At 36.5% G+C, this 23181-nt stretch overlaps 1 protein-coding gene and 1 long non-coding RNA gene across 6 annotated transcripts in view; one reads left to right on the top strand and one right to left on the bottom strand.

The window, feature by feature from the left end:
• The window catches only part of KMT2E (lysine methyltransferase 2E (inactive)), an 87052-nt gene that overhangs the window by 5706 nt on the left and 58165 nt on the right, over positions 1 to 23181 (top strand). For 3 of the 5 annotated variants that reach the window (XM_084897800.1, XM_084897798.1, XM_084897801.1), the window contains exon 2: positions 19334 to 19406. The exons of the other annotated variants lie outside the window; for them this stretch is intronic. The gene's annotated coding sequence lies outside the window, so the exon portion shown is untranslated. The remainder of the gene's footprint in view (positions 1 to 19333; positions 19407 to 23181) is intronic. 5 annotated transcript variants of the gene reach the window in all.
• Positions 19888 to 22889, bottom strand: LOC311629598. Its single transcript, XR_014796227.1, has 2 exons — positions 20826 to 22889; positions 19888 to 20526 (listed from the first exon to the last, which is right to left on the bottom strand). It is a non-coding gene; the product is annotated as an uncharacterized lncRNA (long non-coding RNA).

Below are 23181 nucleotides of genomic sequence, written 5' to 3'. Positions count from 1 at the left end.
ACAGGTCAGTCACAGATTACTTTTAATTAAAATATTTACTTTTGCATTTTAAAACTGTCTCAAATATGAAATCTTGTTTTGAGAAAGGACCTGCATAAAGATCAACATGAGAAACAAGTTATTATGCAGCTTTCTTTATTCTAAACAACTGAAGAGAGATAATTTCTAGCAACTATTAGAAGATTGCTCAATTTAGAGTTAATCCAAAGTAATGAACATTCTTGGTCCTGAAGTTTGTTATTGAGAAAGATTATATTGAGTAATCACACCTGTGTTACAGCCAATGTGGTTGCAGCATTTAAAGTCTGAGCCTGTGGCAGAAAGCAAAGTAATATATTGGTAGGGTTAGTTTTGGCTTGTAGTATCTATAAGGTAATTTTAAAGTAAGTTCATGTAATTATGTTATCTAACATTTTCTGAGACCAGAAAAATTTTTAAAAAGTATATTTTATTGCTTTTTTACAGAGAGGAAGGGGAAGGGATAGAGATTTAGAAACATCGATGAGACAGAAACATTGATCAGCTGCCTCCTGCATACTCTTTACTGGGGATGTGCCCAGGACCTGCAGGCCGATGCTCTATCCATTGAGCCAAACCGGTCATGGCGAGACCAGAATTTTTTTTTTTTTTTAATATATTTTATTGATTTTTTACAGAGAGGAACGGAGAGAGATAGAGAGTTAGAAACATCGATGAGAGAGAGTCATCGATCAGCTGCCTCTTGCACAGCCCCTACTGGGGATATGCCCGCAACCAAGGTACATGCCCTTGACCTGAATCGAACCCGGGACCCTTCAGTCCCCAAGCCGACGCTCTATCCATTGAGCCAAACTGGTCCCCGCGAGACCAGAATATTAAAAAAAAACTTTAATCTATGATTTTTTCAAAGGATATTTAAGACATTTTTTATTTAAAGACAAACAATTTTTCTTGATTTTCATTTTTTTTTCACTGTTGGACTAAGGGTAAGGTTCGCCTCCAACTGCCCCCGCCCCCCTGCCTAGTATCAATAATGGTTTTTAGCAAAAAAAAAAAAAAGGAGGAATGATTGGTTAAAGGAATTAACCATTATCACTTAGGATAATTATCAGGGGGGAAAAACACACAGTTTTGTTTTTTCAGAAGTTCACGTATCAGGAGACAATATATGAGAAAGATAAAATCTATCAATATTGTTTTTCCTACTTCAGAGTAATAATGAAATAATAGTTTAATAGTAATTAAATAGTTTCTATTTTTGAGAGAGACCTCTTGAATTTCTTTTATCCTGCTTTATATGTTATTTAAAGAAAGACACAGAATTTGAAAACCCATTTCCTTATCAATAGTATGGCAAAAGATAAGAAAATCCTTGATGTGACTGATGGGACTATGCTTCGGCAGCCATAAATTAATTAAGGTGGGGGGAGAGGGGACGTGGTCTGATTTAGTCTGCTGCATACTCTTGTCCAGAAAATAAGATTGTTCCATGTTTGCTTTTCTGGTTCTCTTTAGGAAGGGGTATAATTGGTTGAATTAACAAAGCCTTTTTACATCTTACCATTAAGCCCCCACTAAAACAATATTTTTGTATTTATTGGGGTGACTGGTTAATAAAATTTATATAGGTTTCAAGTGTACAGTTTTATAACACATCATCTGTGTATTGTATTGTGTGCTCATCACCCATCACCTTCCATCGCCATTTATCCCCCAACACACAAAAAAACAATATTTTTGAAGCACAAAGATTAATTTAATTATTTGTCTTGCACCATTTATTTCTATTTTTCAAAGGCCCGTTGTTTCAGAGTTTGTTTGGTTATAAGGAAAAGAAATCAGCCCCAACTAGCTTAAATAAAAGATTTGTTATAAAAGCTATAGGGAATTCTCACAGAACTTATTTAAAGAAAGTACAATTGGGTCTCACAGGAATTGAGAAGAGGTCAGAGAGCCACTATTCTCCACCTTGATCCTTCTAATTAGCTGTGACTGGATGGGGTAGGGTGAGTATTTATGTTGTGTGTGTGTAGGGTGGGGAGTTTCCTTAAATGGAAGGCAAGAGAGAGACACTTCCAATTCATCTGAAAACAATTGCCTTTTTTTTCACAGATGTACTTGAGAGGGCCTCCAAAACTAATTGGAATCAATCAAACCAATGAATGACTCTGTAATAATAAAAGGGTAATATGCTAATTAGACCAGATGTCTTCCAAACTTCCTTCCTAAGCTGAGGCCAGGTGGGCAGAGCCAGCCCAGGTTCCCGGATGCTTTTGGGCAGCGGGAAGGAAGCCAGCCTGGGTCCCAGGTTCCTGCCAGCAGCCAGAGGGGGGAAGCCTGGGTTCCGGGTGCCTGAGGAAAGCCAGTGCTGGAAACCAGAGGAAGGAAGGCCTACTCTTGCCTGTGTGTGTGTGTGTGTGTGTGTGTGTGTGGGTGGGTGTTGAGTAATGCTTTTTAAAATAACCCAGTTTGGTTTTTTTTTGTCATTTTGAAATAATTTCAAACTTACAGAAATGTTACATAAATAGTACAAAACTTCTTTATACCCTTCCAGATCTCCTGATATTTAACATTTTGTCACATTTGCTTTATTATTCTCTCATATATATCTGTATATGTATGTGTATAGATATGTAAATTTTCCATTTGAGAGTAGATTGCACATATCATCCCTCTTACAATCCTTAAGTATGTATTAATTTCCTAAGAACAAATATCTTTTTTTTTTTTTTTTTTTTTTTTAAGGTAACCAGAGTGGTTAAATTCAGGAAATTTAGCATTTATGTAGTATTTAAACTACAACATTTTAATATTGTCCATAATCTGTTTTCATCAGTTGTCTCAATTATGCTCTTTATCAGCTTTTTTTTCCTTCTTTTTTCTTGATACATTTTTCTTGATTTAATTCTCAGGTCTTTAGTCTCCTTTAATCTGGAAGAGTTCCTCAGTGTTTATCTTTTGTGATATTGGCAGATTAGTTATATATACAATGCCCCTCATTTTGGGTTTGTTTTATTCCCCTTTTGTGATATTCCCCTTCCTCCATTACAATCTTCAGATAATTTTTTTGAAGTAAAATACATTTTTCTGAAATGATTGAGACCAGTGTTTTTTTGTTTGCTTTTGCTAATCCTCACCTGATTTATTTATTTGTTTGTTTGTTTATAAAGTGGAAAGGAGGGGAAGAAATAGAGAGAACAGTGATATAAGAGAGACATATTAATTGGTTGCCTCCTGCACACTCTCTGACCAGAGGTGGGGTTCAAGCCTGTAACCCAGGTACATGACCTTGACTAAAATTGAACCCAGGACACTTCTGTCCGATGGCTTCACTCTGTCCATTGAACTAAACTGGTTAGGGCGAGACAGGTTTTTTGTTTTTCTTTTTTAATATATATGCAAGACATTACTTTAAAGGGGTTGTTTGTCAAAACCGGTTTGGCCCAATGGATAGAGTGTCGACCTGTGGACTGAAAGGTCCCAGGTTCGATTCCCGTCAAGGGCATGTACCTTGGTTGTGGGCACATCCCCAGTAGGGGGTGTGCAAGAGGCAGCTGATTGATGATTCTCTTTCATCGATGTTTCTAACTCTCTGTCCCTCTCTCTTCCTCTCTGTAAAAAAAACAATAAAATATCTTTTTTTTAAAAAAGGGGGTTTGATAAGGTGGTACATTGAATACAGCAGAGCATCAAATATCTATAACTCTTAGGACAAAGAATTGTATGTTTATTGGAGTTTGTATATAAAGAAATACCTATCGGAGAAAAGTTCAGAAGGCCTGCAATCAATGATTCTCTCTCATCATTGATGTTTCTATTTCTCCCTCCCTCTCTGAAATAAATAAAGATATATTTGAAAAATAAAACTTAGTTGAATTAACTGTATCTGTCTTAAGAGAATGAAAGTTCAGTTTGTAGGACTGCCAAATCTCATCTATTGTTTCTTTTCTTTTTTTTCAAGTATTGGGTGAAAGGTGCAAAAACAAATCCCATGATGAAGTAGAGAATTTTTGTTTCATGCCAGAACTTGTGTTTTGGATGTGGAAAGTAGCACCCTGTTAAGTGAAAATGGAGAAACTAGAGTCAGAATTGATTTATGATATTTTCCCCCCCAAAAAATGTTTTTATTGATTTTAGAGAGAGATACACATTAGTGTGATAGATAAATATCAGCCAGTTGCTCCTGTATGCACCCCAACTGGGGATCGAAACTGCAACCTGAGTTACGTGGCCTGACTGGGAATTGAACCAGCAATCTTTTTTTGTTTGTTTGTTTTTTAATATTTTATTGATTTTTTACAGAGAGGAAGAGAGAGAGATAGCCAGAAATGTCAATGAGAGAGAAACATCGACTAGCTGCCTCTTGCACACCCCCTACCAGGGATGTGCCCGCAACCAATGTACATGCCCCTGATAGGAATCGAACCTGGGACCTTCCAGTCTGCAGACCGATGCTCTACCACTGAGCCAAACCGGTTTTGGCTGAACCAGCAATCTTTTGGTGCATGGGATGGTGCTCAACCAACTGAGCCATATCTATCAGCCAGGGCTTTTGAGATCTATTAATTAAATATTTCTCGTGGGACGTGTATTTACATGGAATGCTTATTAAAAATGAACATTTTTGGGTCCCCTTTCCACACCTAAATAATAATCACATCTAGTGGAGTCATGAATTGGTATTTTAGTCTCAGCTGATTTTTATACTGTTCCAGCTCTTTTATGCTACAAGTAGATAAAGCCCCAGGGAGGTTAAATAAATTTCCCAAGATTGTGTAGTTAAAAAATGGTTGATTGAGGATTAAACTTTAGGTACTGAAGTTTAATGGTGCTTTATACTTTTCTAAGAAGCCATGTTGACTCCCCTCTTGAGACACTATTTTTGGATTCTCTGAATAAAGGAAACACTGTTTTTTGCGCAATATCATGTGATAGACCATATATATATTTAGTGCTTCTGTACTCCCAGTTTAAGATGATCTGATGTACTGGTTTCCACAACACGTGTGCTGTTTGGTTAAAAAAAGTCTTGGATTGGAATTATATCAATACAAATTGAATTAAGTTGTGGTGAGCCATGAATGCTAGGATAAGAGTATGGACTCTGGGAAAACTACTGAAATATCTGCTTTAGGAAGTGACATATTCGACATGATAATTCTGCCCTCCCTCCCCCATTTTTTAGATTATGAAAGAACTTACTAAAAAACTCAAACAGTACTTTTTTTTTTTTAAAATATATTTTATTGATTTTGTAGAGAGAGGAAGGGAGAGAGATAGAGAGTTAGAAACATCGATGAGAGATAGACATCGATCAGCTGCCTCTTGCACACCCCCTACTGTGGATATTCCGGCAACCAAGGTACATGCCCTTGACCGGAATTGAACCCGGGACCTTTCAGTCCCCAAGCCAACGCTCTATCCATTGAGCCAAACCGGTCTTGGCTCAAACAGTACTTCTTTAGAGACAGTATTGCAAAGAGTTTAAGAGCAGAAACTATAGCAGGTTGCACTGCTGTGTGACCTTGGGCAAGTTACTTACCTTTGTGTGCCTTAGTTTTTTGATTTACAAAATGGAGATAATAGTCTACCTTATGGAGTAGTTTTGAAAGTTCAACTAGTTAATTTGGGTAAAATTCATAGAGCTCTAGTTGTTTCTGAAAAAAAAAAAGTGAGTCTGATTCTCATCCCTAATGTTTCTCAGATGCTGGGTGTTAGCTCTGATCACATAATTTAATTCATACCCCCTCTGGGCTGGCAGGAGAGGTGGGAGGGACGGGACGAGGGAGGTTGGCTGGCTGGTCCTGTCCCTGATTAGGGTGTTGGGAGCCAATCAGGGACCCAGCTGGCTGGAGAGGGGAGAGGGGGAAGGAGTGCCGATTGGGGCCCTGATCAGGCTGGTCAGCTACTGCAGTGCACATCATAGCTACCGGTCATTCTGGTCATTCTGCTGTTCAGGTTACTGGGCTTTTATATATATATAGATCAGTTTGTAGAGTTTTTAAATTTTAGCCTATAATTGTTTGGTGTATTATAATCTAGTTAGTAGTAATATATGTTAGTAGTAATATATTAGTTATACAGTAATGCAGTAATTGCTTGATTTTGAATTCCAAGTTAAAACTGGTAATTTTAACTTCAAATTCCAAGGTATTATGGAAATGGCATGATTGTACCAAAAGACAATAGTTCTTTGTGTAATTAGTTTCAGAATACAAATCTGAGATACTGTTATATTGTTTAAATTTAATCTACAGTGATGGTTGATATTTAAAAAGAGATTTCTTCTGATATTCAGCCTAAACTATCAATTACAGGCAATTGAAAGTTTACACTTCTTACTTCCTAAAGTAAATGGTTCCTTAAGGATTTGGGGGAAAGTATTTAATAAGAATGTCCAGTTAGCTCAGTACATGTTGATTATTTTCTATTAACATATAACCTCTTCATAGAAAGTTCTTTAAATGAAGTTTGAAAGTGAAAGAGGGTGTAGCTCGTCTCATAAAAGATATATTGGTCACTTATAGCACTCGTTGTAATTACTAACTTCATTCTTGACATTTTATTTTTCCCTTATAAATTTTCTCAGTGATTATATGCCTTGTGCAAGATAGGCTACTTTAAAAGCCTGTTTTGAACAAGATGCATAATAAGATAATAAACTTCCAGTTTTTTGTTTTTCTATTAATATATAAAGAGGAAAAAGTGTATCTTTGAATACTGTAAGTCTTGTAATTAAAGGACTGGGGAAAATGCTGTAGAAGTAAATGGTTTAAACATTGAAAGTATTTGTGTGTTTTTTTTAATCACTGTGATCTTTTCCTGACTTTGTGGGTTGTTAAATACTTAGGTATTAAAGCACTCTGATTTTAGACTTAAGATTTTTATAGTAAATATTTTAAATATGTGTAGAATATTAAAATAACTTTTCACAACAGTAATAGACCTGCCATTTTCTCACCATTTGAGTGGCCTTATTGATCAACAGTATTGTGATTAGAATTGATTTAATTATGATTGGATTGAATAACAACTTCATGCCTTTAATTCTAAGAGGCAAGACAGTCCAATCAGTGTAGCTCAGTGGTTGAGAGCATAGACTCATGAACCAAGAGGTTACTGGTTTGATTCCTAATCAGGGCATATGCCTGGTTTGCAGGCTCAATCCCCAGTAGGGCGAGTGCAGGAAGCAGCTGATCAATGTTTCTAACTCTCTTTCCCTTCCTCTCTAAAAATCAGTAAAAACATATTATACGTTTTTTAAGAGGCAAGACAACTGTCATAAATAAATATCTACAGTATGTTTATGTACTTACATATTTTATTTAGTCTACACAGAAACTCTGGGTGGTAGATATTTAACCTATTTTTTTCAGGAGAGGCCTAGAGAGACTGAGGATAACATAGCAAAGGAGTGACTGCTCAAGAATTCAAATCCAAGTCATCTGAAAACCATCATAGCTTTCTGTTGATACTTATAAAAAACTAAACTAACTTTTTACTCCCACATTATGGTGCTGGCCCTTTGACCCAGGGTCTTAGGAGGTAAGAAGGAATTAGAGGCAGGATATAAAGGAATGTTTTAATCAAAGGATTACCTTCTTCATCCCCCAAGTATAGCTGTACCTGACTATGGGAGGGACCCCTTACTGTGGATTAATAGAATCTACCTGTGGCCCGGCCTCCCTAATGTCATTTACATTGAATGGGGATGAGGTCTGACAGTGGATTATAGAGCAGAGTATGAGCCTTAACTGTGGGCTAGAAATGTCCTTAATAAACATCCTTATTAAGAAAAAAAAAAAAAAAAGGACTTAATTTTAGGCAAGGTAATAACAATACAGAACTCATTAATCAAATGCAGTTGCTTAAGAAGACTACTCCACCCTTGATTAGTTTGCCCTAGCTCTATGGTCGGCAAACTGTGGCTTGCCAGCCACATGTGGCTCTTTGGCCTCTTGAGTGTGGCTCTTCCACAAAATACCACAGCGTGGGCGAGTCTATTTTGAAGAAGTGGCGTTAGAAAAAGTTTTAGTTTAAAAAATTTAGCTCTCAAAAGAAATTTCAACCATTGTACTGTTGATATTTGGCTCTGTTGACTAATAAGTTTGCCGACCACTGCTAGGGCCTAGCTCATTTAAATGCTTTACAAGTAACTTAATTTCATTAGCTCATTCCCTAGAGCAGTATCCAGACCATCTAATTTTCTAGATGATGTAATAAACTTAAAATTCTTACCATTTTTGGCTTTGTGCATACCTCACCTTCAGAGACCCTAACACTGAGGTGATCTCTATTTATAGTATTTATATATTTTTCCTATAGTGCTTTATGTAAAAACTGTGGAAGTTCCTTACCCTTCATTTAACCAAACTACAGGATTAATATTCCTTTAAAAATACATATATTTTTTATTGATTTCAGAGAGGAAGGGAGAAGCATCAACTATGAGAGCGCCCGACACTGGGGATTGAGCCTGCAATCTGGGCTATATGCCCTGACGGAATCAAACCATCATCTGCTTCATAGGTTGACGCTCAACCACTGAACCATGCTCGCCCGACTAAATATTCTTTCTTTTAAAAATACTAATGCCTGCCCTGGCTCGTGTGGCTCAGTTGGTTGGAGCGGGTTCGATTCCCGGTCAGGGTATATACCTAGATTTTGGGTTTGATGCCTGGCTCTAAGATTTTAAAAAAACAAAAACGCTAATGCCAATTGCATGTTGGATGATGCAAACTAATCTTTGCTGCTCCCACTGTTGAATAGAATGCTTATAAAAGTCATATGATTGTTCCTAAATTGACTTATCCTATTGTACTTATATTGTGTTTATATTATTTAATTAGATATTACATAAACCAGTGGTATGAGTGTGAAGAGAATTATTTAAATTAAAATGAAGTTAAATGCTTTGAAAAACTAAATTAATCGCTGAAGAAAATTGTTGTTTATCCCTACACTGCCATCCTGATCTGTAAGCTTCTGATCAAGATGGCAGTGTAGGGATATTGTGATTCATGATATTAGGTAAAGTATCTAACCCTGGCACTTAATAAATGGTGACTATTTTTTATTTGTTTTTTAAAAAGCTAGGTATGGGTAAGACAAACACTTAATAAATGGTGTCTTTTTTTTTTTTTTTTTTTTTTTTTAAGTTAGGTATGGGTAAGATAGCTAAGATTATGGGGAAAAATAATAAAAATCTGGAAGTCTCCATTCACATTGCTCCACAAGTGTCCAATTGATTGTCTGCCTTGAAATACTCTAAAACCAAAAATCATAATTTTTTATGATTTTTTGTTAATGGTTTGACTTTGATGAACTCACAGATTCCTAATCCCTATTTTTTAATATATAAATTTCTTTTTCTTTTTCTTTCTTTTTTTTTTTAACTAAAAGGGGATGGATCATATGATATTCTGTAACTTCCTTTATCATTTAGTATTTTTGGAATCTAAAAATTCTTTTGTAGAATCTAACTGTGGTTTGTCCAGTGGAGACCATATTTAGATGTAATGATAGTTTTATCTGGAATCTAACAGATACATTCAAATGTCAAGGTTTAATAACTTTTGTTATCTTGTGAGATTTAAATTGTTCTCTTCTGTCAGACCATTCTAATAATATAAACTAGATTAATTTATTGGCAAATAGTTAAATGCCCTCTATGTGAAAGTATCATGATAGCTACTAATTTTGGCTTGCTGATTTTGCACCTACTTCCTAAGTGAAGTAACTGATGACTGTATTGGCTAATATCTCTAAACTAGAGGCCTGGTGCACAAATTCGTGCACAGGTGGGATCCGGCCAGCCTGCCCCGATTTTAGGGCACATACCTAGGTTGCAGGTTCCATCTCCAGTCTAGGGCTCTGGGGCGGGGGAGAGAGGATTGGAGGGGGGAGTGTAAGGAAGGCAATCAATGTGATGTTTTTCTCTCACATTGATATTTCTCCCTCCCTTCCCCTCTTCTCCTCTCCTTTTTACCTTCTTCCTCTCCCTTCCTCTCTCTCAAGTTAATAAAAAGCATATCTTTGGATGAGGATTTAAAAAAAAACCACACCAGATGGATGGAGAGTAATATTGGGGAGGATTGTGCCTTTGGGCCAACTACATTTTAGCATAATAAGGGAAAGAGAAGCAATAAGATAAAAAAAACACAAAAAAGTTTCCAGAAGGAAATCAATCACTAACATTCTTCAGTGGCAGGTGTTTTGTATTGGGGTTTTTTGTTTTTTTAAAAAAAATATATATATTTTATTGATTTTTTACAGAGAGGAAGGGAGAGAGATAGAGAGCTAGAAACGTCGATGAGAGAGAAACACCGACCAGTTGCCTCTTGCACACCCCCTACCGGGGATGTGCCCGCAACCAAGGCACATGCCTTTGACCGGAATCGAACCTGGGACCCTTCAGTCCACAGACCGACGCTCTACCACTGAGCCAAACCGGTTTCGGCTGTATTTTGTTTTTAAGCAGTATCTTAGCCACTGTGGGCTTTGAGAGCTAATATGTAAACTATCTTAGTGCTTGTTGTAGGGTGAAACAGATATTTTAATTGTGCAAGTTATGTATTTAACAGCTGATTCAAAATGTTTCAAAAATATAAACAAGTGGTTAAAAATATAATACATTTTTTAGGAGGTTACAAAGGGAAGAGATTAGTGGGGTGGATAAGTTTTATAGCTAGAACAGGTTTTTTTTTAGTTAACCTGGTCAGATGTTTGTAAGTTGGGAAGTTAAGAAGGCTTCAAGGAAGCATTGGTGTTTAAGTGATCCTTGAAGATTTAATAAGATACTTGTTTCTGGCATGGATATAAATAAAGAAAAATAACTTTAGAAAATTTGAAGGGGATGAGCAAGGGTATGCCAACAATAGGAAAGAGACTGGCATGATTCATATATTGGAATATTAGTATGGAATAAGGTAACCTGATAAGTTCTAAGATTAGGAACTTGACTGTTAGTACTGAGAGCTACTCTGCTTTTTTGAAGAGGTCAAAGTTAGGAACCTAGTGGGTTTTAAAAGTAAATTTTGTTTAATGTTTAAGTAGTTGTTCTAGAATAGAGCACTGAAGTGAATGTTCTCCCTCACTTTCCACCCCCCCCCCCTTTTTTTTTTTGAGATAAGACATCTGGGTCACAGCCCAGACTTACTAAATCAGTATCTCTGGGGTGAGGCTTAGGAGTATATCATTTTCTTCTTTTGATATCTATTGATTCAGAGAGGAAGGCAGAGGGAAAGAGATAGAAACATCAATGATGAGAATTATTGATTGGCTGCCTCTTGCACGCCCCCTACTGGGGATCAAGCCTGCAACACAGGCATGTGACCTTGTCTGGAATCGAACCTGGGATCCTTCAGTCTGAAGACTGGTGCTCTATCCACTGAACCAAACCACCTAAGGCAGGGAAATGTCATTTTCAACTGCCAACCCCAGATATATGAAAAGTAGCAGTTCATAGATCTATGTTTGAGAACCACTGGTTTAAAGTTCAAGTGCAAATAGGGAGAAAGAACACTTAGGGAATTATTTTGGTAGACCATGTCTGAGATAAAATGTAGATGGATCAGAAAGTTTTGTTCAATTCCTGTTAATTGGAGTTGATGTCCATTATTTTTATTATTTAAAACGTGTTTTTATTGATTTTAGAGAGAGAAGCGTTAGTGTGAGAAACATCGGCTGCCTCCTACACCACCCCTACTGGAGGATGGACCCTGTAACTCAGTCATGTGCCCTGACCCAGAATGGAACCTGAGATCTGTGGATTCTTGGGATGATGCTCAACCAACTGAGCCATACAAGCCAGGCTCTATTCTAAAAGAAATGATTCATATAGTGATATGGTTGGCCAGTGGTGCTCAGTGGTTGAGCATTGACTCATGAACCAAGAGGTTGTATGGGTTGCAGGCTGATCCCCAGTAAGGGGTGTGCAGGACCAGCCAGTGGATGTTTGTCTCTCATCAATGTTTATCTATCATTCTCCTTCCCTCTCTTAAAAAAAAAAAAAAAAAGTGATTGAAGAAATCTTTAATTCTTAAGAATGAATACATTATTTTATTTGAGATTAGAATAAAGAATCCTATATAATAAAAGGCTTATATGCAAATCAACTAAGTGACAGTACGATAGGTTGCTATGACATGCACTGACCACCAGGGGACGATGTTCAATGTAGGAGTTGTCCCGTGGTGGTCAGTACACTCCCACAGCGAGAGCACCATTCAGCCAGAAGCCCTGAGCATGGCTCATGGCTGATGAGCTCAGCAGTGGCAGCACTAAGGATTTCCCGGACTGCCAGAGGGCACAGGCTGGGGTGAGCCCCCTCCCCGCAAGTGCATGAATTTAATGCACTGGGCCTCTAGTTATTGAATAAAATATTTCCAACTTTGTTTTAGTCAAAAAGGCTGCCTTATCTGATAAAATACTTACTTGAATGCTAAAAATAAATAAATAAATTAATTAAAGCAAGCCCTAACTGGTTTGGTTCAGTGGATAGAGCATTGGCCTGAGGACTAAGGCCCAGTGAGCACTGGTGGTAAGCAACCAATTGACGGTTCTCTATCTCTCCTCCTCTCTCCTACTCTCTCTAAAAATCAGTAGGAAAAACATATCCTCAGGTGAGGATTAACAAAACAAAAAATAAAAGCAAGAATGAACCAATTTAATAGTCTACTAGTTTATAAAATATATATGCGATGCCTGCCTGGTGTGACTTAGTGGTTTGAGTGTTGGTCCCACTGTTCATTTTCCCCGTCTATGTGATCCAATTGTGTGCTATGGGCTCCATCCCCAGTAGGGGGCATGCAGGAGGCAGCCCATTGATGTTTCTTATTGATGTTTCTATCTCTTTCTCTCCCTTCCCCTTTCCTCTCTAAAAATATCAATAAAAATATAATTTATATGTGTGAATAAAAGAAATGCAGGAGCTTTGTTATTATGTTTGATTTTTAATTACAACAGACTTTAACACTACTTTTTGGAAGAGTATTATTTTGGAATTTACCAATGAAATTAATTTTTTACATCACATGTTGAGTCAGTAATTATTTTCTTTTAGCCTGTGAAGTTTCAAACTATTCTCAGTGGCTAGAGCGTCAGCCTGTGTACTGATGGGTGCTAGTTTTAATTCCGGTCAAGGGCAACTTAACTGGTATGTGGATGATATACTGATACGCAAGCAGGAACATACCCTTACAACCCTGTTTAACCACAGACAGAAAAATATGTCATAGCAAATATGAGGAACAAACGCCTACTGTGCACATTAGCAGACATTACTTGTGGCCTTCTCTCATTATACCTGGCTGTGGCCTTCTTAACGCAACACATCAAGTTGACACTAGCAATCACTGAGAAAACTAGGATATTAAAACAGCTTTTTTCCATTCTAGAACAAAATAGATGCTTAGGTTTCTGTGTACAATTAGATCTTAGGAAAGTTTCTGTAAATACTCAAAATTTGAAGGTCACCATTTTAATGCAATTTATAAAATTAACTGTGTATTTTTGAGGTAATATAGATTCATCTGCAGTTGTAAGAAATAATACAGAGAAATTCTATGTATCCTTTACCCAGTTTTCCTCAATGATGATAGCATCTTGTAAAACTGTAATACAGTTTCATGACTAGAATATTTGTTTTTCTTTGCCCAGATTTTTTGTTTTCTTTATTGAATTTATTGGGGTGACATTGCTTCACAAAACCTTATAGTTTTCAAGGATACAACTCAATAAAACATCATCTACACACTGCATCATGCTCCTATCTTCCAAAACAGAGTTTCTTTCTGTCCCCATTTATCCTCCCTTTGCTCACCTCCACCTATCTGCAACCCCTTTTCCTCTGGCTATTACTAGAGGGAATATGTGTCTATGTGTTGTGTGTGTGTGTGTGTGTGTGTGTGTGTGTGCGCGCGCACGCGCTCGCGCTTTTTTTTTTTTTTTATCTCTTTTTCTTCTAGCCTCCCAACTCCCCTCCTCTCTGACAACTGTCAGACTGTACTATGTATCCATGCCTCTGTTTCTATTTTGCTCTCATGACCAAAATATTGAAATTGATACAATCCACACATTTTTGTTCAAGTGTCCCCATTTTATTTTATTTTATTTTATTTATTTATTTTTATTTACTTATTTTTTTAACTCAATCTTTATTGTTCATATTATTACAAAGGTTCCTCATTTCTTCCCCCCTCCACCAGGTTCCTACCCCACCCTCTGCCCCCTCCCCACCGCCCATTGTCCTCATCCATAGGTGCACAGTTTATGTTCAGTCTCTTCCCACATCCACCACTCCCCTTTCCCCCGAGAACAGTCAGTCCACTCCCCTCCCATATCGCCGCAAGTGTCCTCATTTTAACTTTTATGTGTGTGTGTGTCACCTGTAAGTTCCTATATCCACCACCATAATTAACATACAGAATAGTTTCATCACCTCAAGGATCCATAGTGTTGCCCTCTTATACTAATCTGTTCTTTTTATAATTTGTCATTCAAAAATGTTATGTAAATGGAATTATACAGTATGTGACCTTTGGGGAGTGTTTTTTGTTTTTTGTTTTTTTGTTTCCTGCTCAGCATAATTTCTTTGAAATTTATCCAAGGTAAATTTCAGTAATTTGTTCCTTTTATGTTGCTAAGTAATGTTCCATTTAATGTTATTTTCTTATTTGGTAGTTACCACATAGAATATGCAGCTTCAGAATATTCCTTTTAGAACATGTTGTTGCCCTGGCCAGGTTTGGCTCAGTGGATAGAGCGTCTGTGGACTGACGGGTCTTGATTTTGATTCCGGTCAAGGGCACATGCCCAGGTTGCTGGCTCGATCCCCGAAGGGGGCATGCAGGAGGCATCCGATCAGTGATTCTCTCTCATCATTGATGTTTCTATCTCTCCCTCTCCCTCTCTCTCTGAAATCAATAAAAATATATTAAAAAAAAATAAAGAACATGTTGTCTCTCATTTTCTTTTGTTAAGTTCTCTGACTCTGTTTTCTCCTACTATCTCAATCCCCAACTCTCCCAGGACTGTTGAGAGCACAATTTAAAAGTAACTCATGTAGATAACAGTATTTTAAAAAAAAAACAAAAACATTTTTATTGATTTCAGAGAGGAAGGAAGAGAAACATCAGTGATGAAAGAATCATTGATTGGCTTCCTCTTGCATGCCCCCTACTGGGGATCAGACCCACAAACAGGCATGTGCTATTGACCGGACTTGAACTCAGGACCCTCCAGTCCATAGGCTGACCCTTTATCCACTGTGCCAAATCAGACAGGGCAATAACAGTATTTTTTACCTGAAATTTTAGAACCTATTGAAATGTGTGGTATTATGCTTTACAGTGCTCACGATTCTTTTACATAAAAGTAAACTTTATGTGATTATTATAAGTTTGAAAATTCTTTTTCTTCTGCATTTGTATATTTAACCATACATTCTAAGATCTATAGTTGTGGGCCATATGGCAAGTGAAAAAAGGGAATAGGTAACTGTTTTAAAATGAAATCACTTTTGTTAGTTTTATTCTCAGGTATGAACAAAGAGGAAACTCATTCTAAGAACAGTTTTATGTGTGTAGGAAAAATATATTGTACATTTATATCTGTAGATTCTGATCTAACCAGATTTCAACCACTGAATTGCCCCTTGTATAAAAGGCCACATTTTACTAGATTTTACACCAGAGGTTAATGCTCTCCAACATTTTGGGGCATGACAGATACTAATAAAAAAATACTAGCAATGGGCCTGGTCCAGCGTGGCTCAGTGGTTGAGCGTGGACTTATGAGCCAGGAGGACACCATTCAATTCCCGGTCAGGGCATATACCTGGGTTGCAGGCTTGATCACCAATGTGTGGCATGCAGGAGACAGTCGATCAATGATTCTGATCATTGATGTTTCTATCTCTCCCTTCCTCTCTGAACTCAATAAAAATATGTTTAAAAAATAGCAGTGGTGCATTAAAAAACTAGATAGTATTAAAATTAAATATTTTAATTTGAGGCTGTCATGGAGGCTAGATGGAGTATACAAGTTAGTTGTAGAATTGGCATTTAGAATACCTTCCCAAAAAATCTGGTTGAAAGAATGGTACTGCACTAGCTCTGTAGATAGTGTCGGCCTGCAGACAGAAGGGTCCCAGGTTCGATTCTTGCCAATACCTCGATTGGCAGGCTCCTCCTCACTTGGGCCCTGGTCAGGGTGTGTGTAGGAGGCAACCAATCAATGTGTTTCTCTAACATCAATATTTCTCTCTGTCTTTGCCTCTCCAAAAAAATCAATGGAAAAATGTCCTCAGGTGAGGAATATATATATATATATATATATATATATATATATATATATATATATATATATATATATATATATATAATGGTATTCCCCTTAAATAATGCCAAACAAATAGATTCCTATATTATATTCATACATGCATTTTTAAAATTAATGGACTTTATTTTTTAGTGCAATTTTAGATTTACTTTAGAATTGAAATGGAGCCGGGACCGGTTTGGCTCAATGGATAGAGCGTCGGCTTGGGGACTGAAAGGTCCCAGGTTCGATTCCGGTCAAGGGCATGTACCTTGGTTGCGGGCATATCCCCAGTAGGGGGTGTGCAAGAGGCAACTGATCGATGACTCTCTCTCATCGATGTTTCTAACTCTCTATCTCTCTCCCTTCCTCTCTGTACAAAACCAATAAAATATATTTAAAAAAAAAAAAAAAAAGAATTGAAATGGAAAGTACAGAGTTCCCACATGCCTCCTCCCCATACAGGCACAGCCCTGCCCACCATCAACATTCGTCATCATTATGGTATAGTGGTATAGTTGGGTGGAATTGTACTAAACCATATAGTGACACTGAAATTCTCTTTTCGTGCATGAAAATGTGCTTTTGAACATTTAATTTTATATATAGGTTTCCATTTTTCAAGTAGTTCCACCAACTTTAACCTTGACTACAAGAAGACAGATATTTCTAGAGATTTTATTTGCTATGAAAATAGTAGTGTGAGTTGAATTGGTGAGTTTCTTTGTTTCCAGGAACCAAATGGTTGTTTAGGGGAGACCCAAGTTAAATTTTTTTTCCAACTTAAAACTTAACTGGGTAGATAGGTAGTCTTTGCTAAACAAATAATTGTGCTTATAAGGAATTGAATAAACTTATGCATGCATGATATTCTCAAATTTGGAGCGTGGTTCCCTTAATATAAGGGTTGCTTTCAGTTCACTAGTGAGGTATCGGTTTGTGAAAAGATTGGGGAATTTGAATATCTCTATTCTTTTATTATGTGCTTTGCACCATCCCTGAAATATTTTAAACACAAATTTTAGACTTTAAATCCATCTATCTCTACTTTGGTAGTGTTTAAATACATTGTTGTGAAATGGATTCATGTTTATAAGTAGACCAGGTTTGGGAAAGAAACAAGGTGGGTTTTGATAATGCTCTCTCATTTAGTGTGCCAGATGTTCTGGAGTGAGACTCTTACATATTTATTAAATTTCTCCTCTTTTTGAGAGAGACAGTTGTCAATTTTCCCCCTTAAGTATAAATTCTAGATTATTTATTTAACTAATTATATTTGACTAATTATCTGAAAATTTTTAATTTTTGACAAACTAATGTGTAAGCTCTGAAATCAGACTGTTAGGGAGCAAATCCTGATTCTACTATTTATTAGCTATGGAACTTGGGACAAGTTTAACTCCTCTGCTTAATCTATAAAATGGGGATAATAAATATACATACAATATAGGATTAAGCATTGTAAGCAATCTATTTGTTAAAACAGTTATAACCTCAGTTGGGGAGGTTTTAGTATCAGGTAAGTCAGGGGTCTTCAAACTACGGCCCGCGGGCCACATGCGGCCCGCAGAGGAGTCTGATCCGGCCTGCCAGGTTTTTTGGGCAGTGAGCGCAGCCGAGGTGTTACAGTAGGAATTAGTAGTTCATATAGTCCGGCCCTCCAGCTCTCTGAGGGACCGTGATCTGGCCCCCACTTTAAAAAGTTTGAGGACCCCTGAGGTAAGTGCTCATGGAGCACTGTCTGATACTAATACTAACCCAGTTGGAGAAATACCTAATTCATTCTGTTGTCAATTTTTTAAAAGTGTTTTAGAATCTGATATTTGTTTTGTTGTTTCAATGATCAGGAATAATCTGTTAATGTATTTGGACTAAGATTTAAACTGTAAGATTATCAACCTAACCTACCTCCATTTGAGTTGAAGCCTAGAATAGTGAAATGGCCTGCCCATAGTTTCATAGGTAGTAATTTAGTAACAGGTCTGATCAATCAGTATTATTTTTATTATACTTTTAGTCAACTGCTAGAAATAAAAAATCTTAAATGAATATGGGGGCAGAGTAATTTATAATCTTCCTATATAATAAAAGCCTAATATGCAAATCAACAAAATGGTGGAATGACTGGTGGAATGGCCCATTGCTATGACACTCACTGACCACCAGGAGGCAGATGCTCAATTCACAATCTGCCCCCAGCCCTCAGGCCCCAGGCCAGCCAAGGTAGTTGCCAGTGGGGGCCTCCCCTATTGCCCCCTGCTGGTTGCCCCGCAGAGAGAGGCAACTGGCAGTGGTGGTGGGGGTGGGGGGTGGCATCAGTGGGTGGCCCGCAATCGCTCCATGAGTTGCCCCACACATTGGCCCTGATTGCTGGGGACCCTACCCATGCATGAATTTTGAGTGCTGGGCCACTAGTTTATAATGAAATCTCTGGTTTGTGGTCCCTTACAATTTCAAGTTTCTTTAATTCATTTCTATTAGTAATTTCAGCCCAAAATTCATCTCTTTATTCTCTTAGTGATACATGTCAAAAATATAAACATTGTGTAAGGTGCTTATAAAGGACAGAAAGGTAATAATAAATAACCCTTTCTTCAAAGAGATTATTTTAGATTGGGCACTTGTATTTGTAATGTTGGAGGAAAAATTTCCTCGTATTTTCATCCTGTCTGCCTTTGAGTATCATATTCATCTTTTCAGTAGTACATTTTGTTTTTCTGAACTTTTTAACTTAGTCTTAAAAGCAGCTTTAGTCATCCAGTTTTTTTTGATGAGTGTTTTCTAATTTAATGGCCTTTCTTTGCCTTTTATTTTTCCTACCTTAGGGTTTTGTTTATTTTGGTATTGTTGCATTGTTTTGGCTAAATCTGTTTTTATAAGTATAAAAAAGTAAAGAATAAATTTATTTCCTTAAGAATTAGCTGCTATATTTGTGTGAGTCCCTTTGGTTTTAGGTGCCATGTTTGACAAAAGTACCTATAATTTTATGCCATTTAAAAACAGCTCAATATTCCTATGTTCACTTGGTTTCTAGGTCTATTCTGGATAGCAGGTTTTGTGAAGACATTTATTCTTTCTTGGACCTCAGATTTACCAGACATCTAATGGTATTTCCTTTTATATTATTTTTGTAAAGGTTGTCATTTCAGTGTATTCTCAGCGTATTTTGTATATATTTTACTTGCCAGTGGATAACTAGTGTTGTTGTTTTTTTAAATTCACATATAAGACGTGAAAGCTTTGTGCTGTTTGGATTGTATTGAATTGTTGTTCCTCTAGTTATGCATACTGTGTTATAAGCTCACATATTTTCTGCTTACTACATTGGTTTCCTCTTTCTTATTTTTTTAAGGCACAATTATTTGATTCTAATGAATTTATGATTTTATTAAGTATCAACTGGATTTTTAAACTACGAGTTTCCTGGGTATGGAATTTTTGATATAGTGAAGTTATTTGCCAACTTAGGGTTTCAATAGATACCTTGTCTTCTGACCTCTTGTGAGCAAATTACTGAGTTCTTCTCTATTGAATAAACTCGAGTCTGTGATTCTGTTTCAGATGTGGTGATGTGTCTTTGTCCTAGGGATGAGCTTCTGTATTTTTAGAGAGACGCTTTTCAGGAGAAGGTGTTATATAATTGTTTTTGTAGCACTTAATTGTATAGGTTGGTAACCCATTTGATTAATGAGGCCAGAGCTGCAATTTTACCCCAGGTGCTCTAATTCATTCACCATTATTTTGTAGAATAGCTTTTATGTTCCAAAAACTGCACGAGGGCTTGAGAGACAGGCAGCACTCACACAAATATAAGCTATTGTCTGAAATAGGTTTATGACAAACTCTTTTTTTTTTTTTTTTTTTTTTGTTAAAAATATATTTTATTGATTTTTCACAGAGAGGAAGAGAGAGGAATAGAGAGTTAGAAACATCGATGAGAGAGAATCATTGGTCAGCTGCCTCTTGCACACCTCCTACTGGGGATGTGCCCACAACCAAGGTACATAACATACCCTTGACCGGAATCGAACCCGGGACCGTTCAGTCCGCAGTCCGACTCTCTATCTACTGAGCCAAACCGGTCCCGGCTTATGACAAACTCTTTACTGATGTTTTAAAACAGCTTAAATGTAGTGTTTATTGAGAATTATATATTTATATAAAATAGGGTGTGCTATTAAGTACATACTCAAAAAATATTCTTTTAGGTTGGAAATAATCGGTTACCTAAAACAGTGTTTTTCAACCTTTTTTGGGCAAAGGCACACTTGTTTCATGAAAAAAATCACGAGGCATACCACCATTAGAAAATGTTAAAAAATTTAACTCTGTGCCTATATTGACTATAAAGTAATTCTCTTGAATAGGAATCAAATAAACACAAAGAAAGTATTTTATAATTACTTTATTATGAAATATTAAGTAAACAAAATAGTGAAAAATTATAAAATTCTTGTCTTGTCTGCACCTACGGCACACCAGGCAACATCTAGTGTGCCGCGGAACAGCGGTTGAAAAACGCTGACCTAAAAGAATACACAATGATTAGATTTCTGCTTCCAATTTTTTGTCTGCCTTTAATGTTTTTATTTATTTTATTTAGAGAGAGAGGAAGGGAGAGGCATAGAAACACTGATGAGAGAGAAACATCAATTGGGAATTGAGCCCCCAACCTGAGTATGTGTCCTGAACGGGAATCAAATTGGTGACCTCTTGGTTTATAGGTTGATGCTCAACCACTGAGACACAACAGCCAGGTATACTTCTGGTTTAAAAAAAAAAAAAAAAAAAAAAAAAGCAACTAGATATTTAACAGCACCTATCTAAAATATAAGATTTCCTATTAATTTAACAAAAAGAAGTAAAAGAAAATAGCAACTAGTTGCTACCAAGAGGAAGAAATTACATTTTAAAATTATAATTGTTTTCTGTTATTAGGTCTAAGTTTCCAGCATTTTAAAGATACATAGGATGACAGTTGAATAGAATAAACTTACAGTTTTGTATATTGCTTATATTTTGTCATTTGGAAATTTTATAATTTTATAGCTTTGTGCAGGTTAATAAATATGGCTTTTATGAAGTAACTCTAATATGGTGACAGGTGCAGAAAAGAAGGTAGGACATATTCCCTTTTTCTCCTGCTTTAATTGTTTTTAAAGGACTATTTATTTAAAAATATTTTTTAGTTGATTTCAGAGAGTGAGGGGGGAGGGAGAGAGATAGAGAAACATCAATGATGAGAGAGAATCATTGATTGGCTGCCTCCTACATGCCCCACACTGGAAATCAAGCCCGCAATCCAGGCATGTGCCCTTAATCGGAATTGAACCTGGAACCCTTCAGTCTGCAGGCTAACACTATATCCACTGACCAAACTAGCTAGGGCTAAAGGACAATTTTAACTTGATGGATCAAGCCATAACAAACATGGCAAATAGAGAACCATAATTACTTTATTTTAAAAATTATAAAGAAGATTATCTTTAAATGAGAACTAGAGAGTTTTTCTATCCACACTTTTCTAAGTGTGTGATAATATAAGAGCACCTTTTCTTATGTGGCTGTCACTAATTGATTGCTAAATGTGTTTAATGCAGTGTATGAAGTGCTTTACATTCATTATTTTCTTCACAGAAACACTAATAAATCCCCATTTTACAAACAAGGAACCTGATGCTTAGGTTCAGTGCTTACATTTTAAACTTTTAGGTACAACTGCCGGTTATTGTATACTAAAGGCCCAGTGCACAAAATTCGGGCACGGGTAGGATCCCTAGGCCTGGCCAGCTATCAGGGCCTTCCTTCCCCCGGCTGTCAGCTGGGGTTTCTTTGTTCCACGCTGCTCTGCACATCATAGTGAGCGGTGGAACTCCTAAGGGGGCAATTTGCATATTAGCCTTTTATTATATAGGATTTTTATTATAATAACTTGTAATTTATTAGCTCTTCCTAGTTTAACAATAAAGACTAGCTTTCTTGGAGAATTGAAACCACCATTATCACCTTATTTCCCTATTTTGGTATTTTCCCCCATAAAACTCCATCATCTTTTAAAAAGGAATTAACCCTGAGTTAATTTTCAAGCTTACTTGTAAAAAATTAAAGATAAACATAAGAATTACTACTTGAAGAACTGCTTTTCATTATTTCAGGTATAACATGACAGGGACAGTTTTGACTGTTGATCTTTTTCTGTTTATGGATTATCTCTATCTGTTTCGTTCCTAAGCTGTCACTGCTGAAAAATTTTTGAGTAGATATTTCACAAACAATATATATAGCAGGTGTTATACAGTGACTTTAGATTTAAAAGATTGATGTTGAAACTGAATATATTTTAGTTACTATGGTAAATTTGTTTAAAAAGACACACTTCAAGAATATTAGTTTTTTCTATTGATCTGTAAAAACATGGAAAATCCAACCCCCTCAATGTACATGTATTTCTGTAGTATGGAAAATATCAACCACTGTAAAACAGTTGATTTTATTACAAACAAAATAGTTTTCCTTTATATACATATAGAGAGAGAGTGGAATTGATTAGAATCCTGGTTTTATCTCTTAAACTAAGCAAACTTGGTTAAGTTATTTAACCTTTTTTGCTGCTGTGTCCCTTAGTGGTAAAGTGGAGATTCCTGCTAGTATTTAAGCATGTGGGTAAAAGTTTAGGTGCTGCTTAGTCCATAGCGAATATTCAATATTTGTTAGTTTATTGTTAGATCACACTGAACAAGAAGACTTGTTTTTGGATATTAGTGCTGTAAGAAATTCTATTTGTCTTTTAAAATGAATAATATTTGTTGGTTCTTCACTAAGGAATATAAGTAGTAATCCTTCTTTTGGCCTTCTAAATTCATTTCCTAAGGAAGATTATGA

The sequence above is a fragment of the Pipistrellus hanaki genome (genome assembly GCF_964339955.1).
Source record: "Pipistrellus hanaki genome assembly, chromosome: 10".
NCBI lineage: Eukaryota > Metazoa > Chordata > Mammalia > Chiroptera > Vespertilionidae > Pipistrellus > Pipistrellus hanaki.
This window is presented reverse-complemented; position numbering and strand designations above follow the sequence as displayed.